Here is a 13,264-nt window from a genome sequence, read left to right as displayed (position 1 = left end):
TTCAAAGTAAGTGATGTTCTTTATAGTTCTGACAGGCAAGATACAAGGGTGTTGAGGTCATTGACAGATAGCCCAGTTAAGAATGCAAGTAATTTACAAGGTCCGTACCAATCAGAAGTTTTTTCTTAAGGTCACTTTGTAAAATCTGGCCAACATATTCACAGTTTATTCACCCAAAGACACAAAAGTGATCATTAAACTGTGGTGTGGATGCGCTGAACTACCACCATTAGCTGTGTATTTCAACCTATATTGGAAGAAAATATAAAACATTATAATCTCCATCAAAATCCATTTTTTCCATATTCTAAGCTAAATGACTGTCTTTCAGGATCATGTTTAAAGTCAGCATTTAATTGTATGCTGTATTTTATTTACTGTCAGACAGACACATACAAGCTAATAGTCTTCTGTCCATCCACTATAGCCACAAGTAATTTCAGTATCAATATCCACTGATTTCTCCTTCACAAACATCCTTTAGAGTTTGTTTCACTTTTTTTTTTTTTTTTCCCAGGGACAATCAGACAATCCTGTTTTTATTTTTATTCTGCTGTGCTCTAGGAAGAGAGAGAAAAAAATAATAACACAAAGTTAACACCATTTAAAAAAAGTAAAAGACATGCATTTTTCTCTTATAGCTGCAGGAAAGAGAAAGCAGCATTTTTGTTTCTGTCTAATCAATCAAGTGTCTAGAAGAAAGTTGATTAGAAGCTGAAAAAATAACCTTTTAGTAAAATTGTCGGTAAAGGTTAGTGAATATAATCTTTCTGGTTTGAGAAAAACATGGGTCCCCAATGATATTAAGTAAAAGATAAATAATATCCTTTGTTCACTATAACCATTTTGCTTTGTGAATTTATTCAAGCAAATTAATATATAGACTAATACAATGAATCAGTGTGCACTGACGAGATGATTATCAATTGCAGAAGAAATGAAGGAAGGACATGCCCAATTAGTCAGCAATTTAGTGCAGGTGGCTACCCTTGTTTAGATTAAGTAAGCAGCCTCCATAGGTCATGACATTTCATGAACTGTGAAAGAAACCTTACCAAAAACATGAAGAATAAGTCTCTTATATGATCTGTAGTTTGAGATTCAATCTAAAACCTGACAGAAAAAGCACTTCAAGTTAGAACCTAGTTAAAATGGCAAAATAGACAGACAAGACAGCTGCAAAATGAAGAGAATATTAAAAAAGTAAACTCACGTTGCTATAATCTGGGGAGCTGTTGCCAAGATGCATTTTTCATACTGCCTGCAATTTAAGTTGCTTCCTATTTCTCTTTTGGAAAAGTAGAAGTCACATGGGAACAAGTGTAGGAATCTGCATGGGAGAATCTTTTGTGCTTGGTGTCTAACTAATTTGAATACATTTAGCTGGCATGTTTATGCAGAGCACATAAAATGACAAATCAATCATTTACAACTTTGTGTCTACGTTCAAGTTATTGAATAGTTTGCTCCACCATGCTGAAAAATACTGAGTTTTCATTAGGTTTTACAGGAAACAATTCAGACAGAATTAAATCAAATAAAGATAGGCTGACTTCCTACTCCTGATGCTAGCCTTCACTTTTGTTTCTGAACAGTAGGAGAAAATCCATTGTGAGCATTTGGCTTTGCAATGGTCTGTTATATTATTTCGTCTGTGCAACTGCTATACGAACAGAGAACTCCCTTGTCAAAACCAGGATGAAAGCACTTTAAATTGTCAGTGGGAAGCCTGGTGAAAATTTACAGCCACCACAACTTGGTCACATAGATTTGCGTGTTTACACAACACAAAAGCTGTCCTAAGCTTCTAAGTTTGTCAGTCCAGGATGTATGCCCAGAAAAGATTTCTACATCTCCTGTGCAGTTAGACAAACAAAAGTTTGTGTGAAAAAGTCTAAAGAAAATAATTCTAACAGCAGTCACACCAGTTTGTCACAGTTTACAATGCTTTTCATTGGAGGGTGTCAACTTTTTTCTATAAATACTTTTTTCTTGTAAAGACTAGTAGAAGCTTCCTGTTGTTTTATCACTTTATTGAAATAGGCAAAAGTCTGAACTGATCTACATAATTTTGACATTCCTATATGATTTATTTTATTAAATCTTATATCTCAGCTCAGCTCACCTTTCCTGTCATGTCCACTTGGGAAACTCACTATGCATTTAAATTCAATAACCATGTAGAATTAGAGCTGTAAATGTACTAGGCAATTTACCTTGCCTTTTCTCACAAAGGCTCAGAAATTGCTCTCCTGCCATATTTTCCTTCTAGGCTCTCTAATCTTTCCAACCCAACTAGCCCATACAGGTGTAATGTCATACACTCCTAGGCTAGAGCTATACTGCCCAGCAATAAAGCCCTTTAATTAGCCAAATGCATACATAATGTCAGAAAATTAGGATTTATTAGTTAATTTGCTGGTAGCTCAGTGATAGATGGTGCCACGTTAGTACATATTTAATAAGGAAAAGTTGGCAGATTAGTGATGTAGTGAGATGTTAGGTCACTCTTTTCCCCATGCTGTCCATTCTGTAAACAGTGTGGGATTATGGTGCTTAACTAATTCCCAGAGTCCATGTCTACTTGCTTGCAAGGTACCGAATATTTTTTTACATGATCTGAAGATTCCACTTAGGGTCTCTAGGAACTCCGTTTTTTTTCCCTGAGTGTTTCCTACAAAAAGTAGATAACTTATTGCATAGTTACAGTTTCTTTTACTTTGTCCTTTCTATTTTTTCCTCCATCATCCTATCGTCCTCATGCCAGAGAATTCTTCCTTCAAATGCTGACATAGCTCTTTTATTCCTCTGACAGCATCACAATGTGTACCTCTTCACTAAACTGAGATGTCAGTGCCGGTCTGGCAAGCAGTGAGAGGTCTGTCTCCTTTGATATTGGAAGGGATGGACAAGAAGATGCAGTGTACCAGATACCATTGCCTTGGTCTAGCATTTGTGGATATACTCTTCTGTTACAGACTTGCAGAAGCTACTTCTTCCTGTACATTCCCAGTAATCCTGTTGTTTTATGGTCCTTGTCCTCTTCTTGGTTTAGCAAAGTCAGCAAAAGCAGAGTAAGTATTGGTGTCTCCAAAGCCTTTGTCAGATTTCTGACAAAATGTGATCCAGAGTGTTTCCTACTGAAAATATAAAGGTTCTGGTTATTTCAATGAAGTAGCGCCACACATAAAATGAGGTCAAGTGATATAAGAAAGGTTCATTTGGACATTTATGTGAGAGGGCACGAATCCAAGGCAAAGCCATTTTCTTAATGGACTTTAAATAGAAAATGGAAAAAAAAAAAAAAAAAAAAAAAAGCAGTGCTTAGCAATATCTGATGGGAAAAGATTTTGATAAGATATATTCCAATAAACCTTCTGCTGAGGTTGGCTGGAGGTACCAAGACTCTGGAACATGCTACAGAGTGCCTCTTCCCTGTAGATAGTTCACAGCCAAGATGCACACAATATCAATAAACAAAGTTAACATTGCACAGCTCTTGTGACCATCGAGTAGGTTTGACCAAAATGAAAGCCATCTGAAACAATCATTTACACATTTTTCTACATTTTTTTCTATTTTTATATCTCATTTTTTAGAGGAAATCTGTTGTAAATCTCCTTCATAGAAAAATTTGGTAATTTTAAACTCTTAAAGTAAATTTCAAGAAAGTTTTTCTCCTTTTCTTTCCAAATTTGTCTTGGAAGTTATGAACAAAGACATCATAAGAATAGCAATGTTAAGTTAGACCAAATGTCCATCTAGCCTAGCCTAGCTCCAGCAGTGCCCATTGATGTCTACAGAAGAGCAAGAACAGAGGAATTATGGATGACACTACCACCTACGGCTCTCCTAACATACATCTCCTTGCAGTAGAGTTACTTTCCACACTAGCTGTTCAATTTCCCCTTGAATCCATATAAACACCTAGGATATGGGGTATCTGATAGATAGAAGTTGTATATGACTGCTACTGGGTGCACGTTTTTCTTTGTTTTTAGCTTAGCTCCTACTAGCTTTTCACATTATAAAATTCTTATATGTTAGCAGAAGACTATTAATGCCAAGATTCATGTTGGATAGAGGTAAAGAAGGAGTTCATAATGAACATTTCAAAGCTTCATTTCTATTAAATGTCACCTATAATTCAGGAATTTATAATACTTTAACTATAATTCTATAGCTATAATTATTTATAATGCTATTAAATATAAATTAGTAACTAGAATAACTTTTTAATTTTCTTTTTGTATAAACAAAATCAGATGCAGATTTTTTCTTAAAAATCTTTATAAAATTTATCTCTTTAAGAAGAAAAAAGGCTTACACATACTACTGGAGATCTCTAAAGAACTAAATTATTGCAATACAGAAATCCAATGGATGAAAAGTATTACGTTACCTGTGATAGGCAATATAGTTCTGCTCTAACTCAAGGTATGAAGGCAAATATAAAAGTTATTCACATGTACAAATGTGGAGCAATTGGTGCTAATTGCTCAAGCACTGATCCTAATTTGTTCTTGTAATGATAATGAGGGAAATGTGGTTAAATACTGTGAGTGACATCTTTCAAATTATGTTTCTGTCAAAAGATTTACAGAGAAGTACACATATGCTCCACTTCATTGTGAACATTCAACAGAGATGAGTGCTTTTTGAATTTCAATACAAAGTCAGCAAACGCAGTAGTTACTGTATCAGTGCAGAACTCCCACACAGAAATGGCAAAAACAACCTCCGGTTTTCAGCCTCACCTTTTCTCACACAATTAGGTCTTATAATCTTGGTCAAAGAGACTATTTGCAAAAATTTACATGTAAGAAAGGCATATTTTGAGTTATAATTAAACATATGACCCCCACCTCACACACAAATAAATAAATAAATAAATAAAACTTAAACAAATAAAAAACCAAGTAAAGTATTAAGTCAAAGTGTTTTGAAACTGGAACAATCATTCTGTTACAGTCAAAAGGTACTGACTGTTTCTGTGTCTGCTCTTACTAAGTACCTCTCTTCATGATTTTGGAACACAAGTAATCTGAACCTTAACTTATTAGTAGGTAGAACCAACTATTGAAATATGCAGAAATAATAAAGGAGCAGAGATAAAAGTTCTGTACAGCAGTTAATGAAACAGTCTAATGTATCCTGGAGGAAAGTAGTCGCAAAACGTTCTCACAAAGCACCAAAAAAAAAAAAAAAAAAAAGTTTATGAGAACTTCTGACATAAATTTGACTGCAATAAGGTGACAAAACAGTAAAACAGTTCTTGACTTGCATGAGAATGAGACTACCTTATTAAACCATCTGTCTGAGAGCATTATCCAAATGCTTCTTGAGCTCCGGCAGGTTCTGTGCCATGACAACTTCCCCGGGGAGCCTGTCCCAGTGCCCAACCACCCTCTCGGTACAGAACCTTTCCCTAACATCCAGCCTGACCCTCCCCTGTCCCAGCTCCATGCCATTCCCTTGGGTCCCGTTGCTGTCCCCAGAGAGCAGATCTCAGCACCTGCCCCTCCGCTCCCCTTGTGAGGGAGCTGCAGGGCGCCATGAGGCCTCCCCTCAGCCTGCTCTGCTCTGGGCTGAACAAAACCAGGGACCTCAGCTGCTCCTCATGCATCTTCTTCTCTAGACCTTCCACCATCTTTCCTACCCACCTTTAGACACATTCTAATTTTTTTTTTTTTTCTGTGCAGCATGGCACTCAAAACTGTACACAGTCCTTTAAGTGAGGCTGCACCAGTGCAGAGTGGGACACTCCCCTCAGCTGGCTATCTATGCTGTGCTTCTTCTAGCCACACAACATACCACAAGCCATATACCCCAGAAGCCTTTACAGTTCCTCCAAGCCATTTCTAGGCCTCATTGCCTCACAAGAACCATAAATGCATCAAAAATAAATAAAGCAATGGAAAAGATTCTGCCTTGCTCTCACCAGTATCTCTCATAATTTCTCAGCCCTAAGGAGCTAATTGTGCTCTTACCTCTCATTGATTTTACCACTTCTCCAGACTGTAATATGTTGTCATAGGCTGCAAGATCCTGAGTGCTATTAAGCAGTAGGAAAGCTGTCTCCAGTACAGTGAAGCTCTGGAACACAAAGGGAAACTGATCGCAGCACCATACAGGATTTTTGGAGAGCAAATCTGAGTAACAGAAGACATCAGCTCCAGGCAAGATAAAGGGAGCATTTCACAGGTACCTTTGTCAAAACCACACCTCACTCCACACATCAGCTAGCATGGATCACTTATGTCTGGACAAGAAACAGCCTTCATAGCCCTCTGCTAGCAACAGATGGTTAGCTTTCACCATGTTATTTCTGAGTTCCTATCTTGCTCTGTTCAGGTCACAGGAAGATTCTTGTATTATCTTCTAGAGATCTGTAGTACCACTAGCTGTGCATCAACTACCTGTCAATCTGCCATCACAATTGTCTTCTTGCAACACCATATTACCATCATCTTGTCTACTCGTCTGAAATCACCACCTGTGACATACATGGAGTCATTGAAGAATTCTAGTAAATCAGAATTGTCCAATTTCACTTCAGCCATCAGTGAGAGATATGTCCCCAGCCAGAGTGTCCTCAACGGACCACAGCAATAGCAGGCACATTCCCACCCCAGAGAGGGCAAGTGGTAACCACTATTGTAAGGTATTCTAGGAGCTTCCATGTCAGTTCACAAGACTCAAACACAACAGAATCACCTGCATTGATATTATTCTTCATGCCTGAACATTTGACTGTTCCTGGTACAAATAGACATCTTATTTCAGCCAAAATCAATGAAATCAGCTTCTATAGCATGAAAGTATCAACCTGTTCTCTCAGCCATGGCAATTTCCTTCACTGTCATGCTGCACACGGTTTTGTCTTGGTGATGAAGGTACTAAAGGAACTGTCCTCAGTTCTCTCTCAACCTTCATATGTGCCATAAACTGCTTTATTATCCAATGGAGATGCAATACCAGTAGATCCCCAAAATGAGATCATCAGAATCACTATAAACATATGAAAGTCTGAGCAAATATGTACAAAAAGTCTTCCCAACCTGTTTCTAGGATAGCTCTGAATGCATCCTCAGTCTCCAGGCCGCGCAATATATAGCACACTTTGACTTTATATCAGTACAGTTCCAGCAAGTTCACAACAAACTATTATGCTTGACCCAGATATCCAGCTCCTTTTCTTTCCTCTTCGTCTCCATCTAAAACTTCTTCAAATAATTTTCTTCAGCTTTCCTTACTGCATCCAACCTATCTATGAAGAGCAGACTTTTACTTCCGTTGTTATGACAACAGCAGAAGCCTGGCTATACTTACTATCCCATCCTACACTTCTCTGTACCTCTCACTGACAAATTTGTGGTGTTCATTCCCTCTCATCTTGACTGTCCATCATCTGGCAACAATAAATGGAAAACATTATTTACGTGGAGTACAAATAGCGCTCTTCTTACTTATCAGAAAACACACTGCCCTATTCATGCACTCAAGATTTCTCCTAATCATTATCTCCTGTAAAACATCTCTGCCAGAATGGACATACTTGAATCTCCACCTGTACTTACTGTAGCTGGAATGGAGTTAAATTTCTTCATAGCAGCCCTTATTACGTACACCCAATATCTATAAAAAAGCAAAGGGAATAGTAATCCCACTCTCCACATTGCCACTAAAGAGAAAAAAGCAACAGTTACTGCTTCCTTCAGCCTCTTTCTATAATTAAGTCTTGCTGCCTTACCTTACAGTCTGCTTTCATCCTGCTATGGGCATATGACTTTGGATCAGGTAAGGATATCTTGCACTTTGTTGTGAGAAGACGATAAAAAGGAGACCTTCCTAAAGGTGAAACACGTAGGAGAAAATGACATTACAACAATAATTTATTGCTACCAAGTTGTCTTTTTCTTTGTGAAAAGTATAAAAAAACTTTGCTGGTCTCATAAAAGGCTAATATAAAAATAAATAAATAAAAAAGTAAAATCTAAAAACTGCAGCCACCATAATCCTGTATAGGATCATCACAGAGTACTCAAATTTAGGTACTAAAATACTGTCAGGTAACCTTGAAATGTGTACCAAAAGCTAGCCAAGAAAAAATGGCTTTGAAAACCACAGAACTTGTTTTCATTTTAGAGTGAGACCATGAGACTGGGACAGCTTAGAGAAGCACATTGCTCAGGAACTCTGCCAACCCTAATATTAAATTGCCTTGTCAGGCAATAGAAAAGGAATCTGCTGCAAGTCTGTACCATTTGGGAGCTATGATAATATTTCATTTATATCTAGATACGTGGGTCAGCTGAACTGGAGAAGGAGTATAGCAGTTCAGTTCTAAATGTCCACATCGGCCAAATTCAGGCATAGGTTTCCTGTTAATTTAATCACTTTATCTCGAGGTAATCATGCTTTTACACCTTCTACTAAAACCTCTGATACTGAATATTTTTACAGAATGAATATGAAGGTAACTGAACCACAGGCTTGCTTAAGAATGAGCATTTTGTGTGTCAGTCAATATGACTATTTTTGATTATTTGTAAGCCAGACACACAGTAAGGAGAAAAAAAAAAAAAAGAGGGATAATATTCATACTAATTAGCACTCAGAAGTAGTTAGGATTACTAATAAGAAAGAATTATTACAAGAAAATGAGAAAATGGAAGTTTAATATCATGGGGATAGGAGTTTCTATAACCACATATATCAGCCTGTGCTTGTGAAAAGCTAGTGAAATCCAATAACTTTCATCAGTTTAAAACCAACTAAAGTGAATACACAAGGATATACTGTAGGGAAAATCCTGTGTTGACAAAAGGAAATACACAAATATGTAATTTTGGACTGTAATTTATATGTTTCTCTTCAGAAATCTAGCTAATTAAATGGTATATTCATTTCATTGCACTATGAATGTTATTTTTGTCTTGGAGCTCAGTGTTCAAACTAGAAGTCTCCAGGGTAAACACGAAATAATCTGCTACATACAAAAATACAACCAAAAACAAACAAACAAAAAAAGGTTTGTTTAAGAATGTTTGTCAAAACAATAACAAAGCACTCCAAGTGGAGATCTTTAGTAAGAGTTTCAGTCTCATGCCACAATGTTTCCAACAATAAATATAAGAACAGGCTAGTCACATACTGTTTGATATGCTAAAAGCTGTGCAAGTTATTTTATGTAACCTTCTTCAAAGTATTGTTGATTGAGTTAAAATTGGATTTCTGTTCAAACTGATTATCTAACATTATAGAAAAATGCACAGTACAGAAACAAATTTAGATTTCTGTGGAAAATTAAACTGTAATGTGGGGCTATCCACTGAGGCATTAAATATAGCTATATAATTGTATCTGTAGATGACAACTGTGATATGACTGCCACTTCAACTGGTTTGCAATGAGGACTTAGAACAAGCACATACACAAAGAACAGATACTTCATTTGAAATATTTGAAGGGGATAATTGATTTCCACAGTGTACTTTTCTTAAACAAGCACTATACCTGAAACTGAAGAAGTAGCTCAAATGTGAAAGTTTCTACCACACAGACTATCTCTATCACAAAGGTAAAGAGTTCTGTTTATGGCCATTTTTAGGAAAGAGAGTAACCTAAAAGCTATAAGCAATTTTAGCTAGCACCTTTCAATATCATTCAGAGCATTTTAGCTCCTCCTTCCTTCCTTCCTTCCTTCCTTCCTTCCTTCCTTCCTTCCTTCCTTCCTTCCTTCCTTCCGTCCGTCCTAGTTTCAGTTAGAACAGAGTTAATTTTCCTCCTAGTAGCTGGTAGGGTGCTATGTTTTGGATTAGGATGAGAAGAGCGCTGATAACATGCTGATGTTTTAATTGTTGCAGAGCAGTGCTTACACCAAGCCAAGGACTTTTCAGCTTCTCGCTCTGTCCTGCCAGCGAGCAGGCTAGGGGTGCAGCAAGAGCTGCGAAGGGACAGACCCAGGACAGCTGACCCAAACTGGCCAAAGGGGTATTCCATACCATCTGACGTCATGCTTAACAATATACAGGGGTGGCTAGCCGGGGTGGGGGGGCCGGCTGCTCGGGGATAGGCTGGGCATCGGTCAGCGGGTGGTGAGCAATTGCATTGTGCATCACTTGTTTTGTACACATTATTAATAGTAGTACTATTATTATTATTATTGATATTATTATTATTCTGTCTTAATAAACTGTCTTTATCTCAACTCACAGGCTTCACTTTCCCGTTTCTCTCCCCCATCCCTGAGAGGGAGGGGGGAGGGTGAACGAATGGCTGTGTGGTGTTTAGCTGCTGGCCGGGTTAAACCACAACACCTTCTTTCTTTCTTTCTTAGTAAAAGACTGCCAAAATATATCGTTTTAAAACTATAAGTTTTGTTTTCAATTCAGGTCAAAATTCAAAAACTGTAAAAATTATATGGTTCTTTTTGAAAGTAAAATATTCATGTGAATTGGGTACAAAAAAAAATAGGATGTTTCTTATCAGTTCAACAGTGTAGTTAAGAAACAAAACAAAAGAAGTAACTAACAACACATAGATATTTAATTGCTACTTATGTGCAATTTAAAAATCAATGTTCTATTTCTGATTTAATAGGTCTTTCCAAGAATTATTTTGACTATGCATATGACTGACTGAAAGCAATGTACAGATGGACACTTCACTAGTTGTTTTTATTTGAATTATTATTTTCTGTATTTTTATATCTACAACAGTGTAATGATGGGGCAAGTTCCTTCTAAAGTTTTGTCTCCCAACTCATTACAAAAAAAGTCATGTAAAGAAATGTAACGGCAAAAAGACAATGGTAAAGGAAAACCATGGCACTTGTTCTCCTCCTCACATAGCCTCAACATGCAATGCAAACAGTGTAGCTAAAACAGTAGGACGTTCTTTCCACCCTAAAGTTGCAAAGTAGCAGGGGATTTCATGTTGGAGGAACAGCTACCAAGCAAGATCTTAGAAAAATATACAGTCCCAGGGCAGAAGTACAATACCTTTCAAAAGATTTATAATCTTTATGGTTTTCTCAATGGCTAAGCAGAGGAATATTAGTCTTCCTCAAGGGATAATGTCCCTACACATCTTTTAATGCTTTTAGAATTTATGAGTCCCTACAGCTATTTATGTGGAGTTTATCATAAAGTTGTGTCACTCCTACACTCTTATGATGCCTGTCTTCAGAACAACCTATCATGGTGCAATGCAACTATATACAAAGTTTTATTTTGCAGTAGTAAGAAAAATGTCTCCAACGAGCTACACAATGGGAAAAAATGATGGTGGAAAATGAACCATGAACCATGTTCCAGATGCTTCACAAGTTTTGTATAACAATTTTCTGTTGCAACTAAAGAACTAGATTTAATTCTGTAATAACATCATACAGGTGATTATACAGTGCTTATATGAAGCCTGAATGTGACCCTTCTTCATAGTCTTGCAAAAATCTGTATGTAATGTAAAAATGACTACATTTTACAATATATTGATGGTAATATTCACTTGCAATGTTTGTATGCACCTAAAATCATTGTTATGCCATCTTTATAAAAAAAAAAAAACAACAACAACAACAAAAAACTTTTCTTTAAAGCAAACAGAGCAGCAATTATCAAAGTCTTAATAGTTAAATAAAATATCTTCAGAGGAAACTCATGTGGATGAGAGTCTGGACCTAGTAGAGTGTTGAAATGGTACTACTGCTTTCAGCAGTCATGTTTCAGCAAGAAAATCTTGTTAACTTACAAATGTCTCCTGCCTTCTACATCTTGAGTGCTGTTCTCCAATTTTATTTATGGTGAGTAAGTCTTATCAGCTTTGTCAGACTACTTCTTAGATTCAGTATTTTTATTAAATCAGCAACTGCATTGGAGTTTCTATACTGTTTCTAAACTCGTAAAGTTATTTTATCACAGAAAAGGCCAAATCCTGCTCATTAGTATGACCTCTCATTACCTATGGAGTTGCAGTATTTCAAATAATTTGACTTTAAAGAAGAGATTTGGAAAGAGTATAGTATAGGTGTACTGTTTATTTTGATGGTGGTGGTGGTGTTTTTTTTGTTTGTTTGTTTTTGTCATGCTGAATACAAAATAGCTTTAAACCATCAAAAGGTCTATGCTATAGGCATCAAAAGATCACAATAAAAGTATTTCATCATTTAGTGTGGTTATTTACCTGCCTTGGAGCAAGAATTTATTTTAACTTTCTTTACTATTGAAACTCACAGAACAAAATATGCTAAATTTAAAAGGGTCAAATGGGTGTAGGAATAAAAATATTGAACTCTTCCAAACTGGAAGTTGTAATTTGAAAATTAAACATTTCAAATTGGAATTTGTAATTATTTATGTAGCAAGGCCTCTCACATTTATGAGAAATAATACCTCCTGAACTGCATGATAGTCACTGTTTCTCTAAGAGAGAAGCCTTTTATGTAAACCCAGAAGAACATTGTATTATAATTATACTTCTTACTTGTGAATATCTGTACTTCACCTCCAATTATTATTCATTTTGTCCAAATTGTGGTTCAAAGCTGAACTACCTTTTTTTCCCTTTACTTTCCCCCACATGATATTTTAAAAGGTTTTTCTCGCATGTGTTGTCAGGCCATCTTAACAACACTGTAAAACATTGCCAAAGGAAACCAAAACCACTATATTTGAACTGAACACATTTTTTATGTCTACAAACTTGGATCATTATGCTACACAAATATTATTTTATAAACATATGTAATTGCCTCAAATCTGTACCGTGCGACTGTTTCCATTTAGAAATGGGTTTGAGAAGATCATCCAAGGCCAGGGTTTAAGCTGATCTCTAGTGTGTTACAAGAGCATGATACACAGGATCTGGGCAAACTACGATCTCAATGATAAACAGCTGTTAACATGTTTGACACCATTTCTCAATTATACTGTTTTTATTAATTCATCAGGGGGGTTGGAACACCTGGTCTGGTTTTGCTGTGGTTTAACCTGGCAGGCAACTAAGCACTACACAGCCATTTGCTGACCAACCCCACAGTGTGATGGGGAAGAGAATCAGGAAAAAGGTTAAAATTTGTACATTAACAAAAAGATAGTTTAATAGGAAGGAAAAAGAAAAAAAAAAAAAAGAGAAGGAGAAAAAAAGGAACACACAAAACAAGTGGTGCACAATGCTCACCACCAGACAGCCAGTCACTGAGCAACAGTAGCCCTCCATAAGACAATTCCCCCTAGTTTTATTGTTGAGCTTGACATCG

The 13,264-nt window shown here is 36.6% G+C and overlaps 1 long non-coding RNA gene across 2 annotated transcripts; it reads right to left on the bottom strand.

The window, feature by feature from the left end:
- Positions 1-1,638: 1,638 nt before the first annotated feature.
- Positions 1,639-12,887, bottom strand: LOC310898419. Of its 2 annotated transcripts, XR_014583286.1 has the most exons (5): positions 12,771-12,887; positions 7,754-7,851; positions 7,581-7,638; positions 5,991-6,096; positions 1,639-3,140 (listed from the first exon to the last, which is right to left on the bottom strand). It is a non-coding gene; the product is annotated as an uncharacterized lncRNA (long non-coding RNA). The 2 variants fall into 2 exon arrangements; XR_014583287.1 differs by lacking the exon at positions 7,581-7,638.
- Between the last annotated feature and the right edge of the window lie 377 nt (positions 12,888-13,264).

This window comes from Anser anser, assembly GCF_964211835.1.
Source record: "Anser anser genome assembly, chromosome: 1".
In the NCBI taxonomy this organism is placed as follows: domain Eukaryota; kingdom Metazoa; phylum Chordata; class Aves; order Anseriformes; family Anatidae; genus Anser; species Anser anser.
This window is presented reverse-complemented; position numbering and strand designations above follow the sequence as displayed.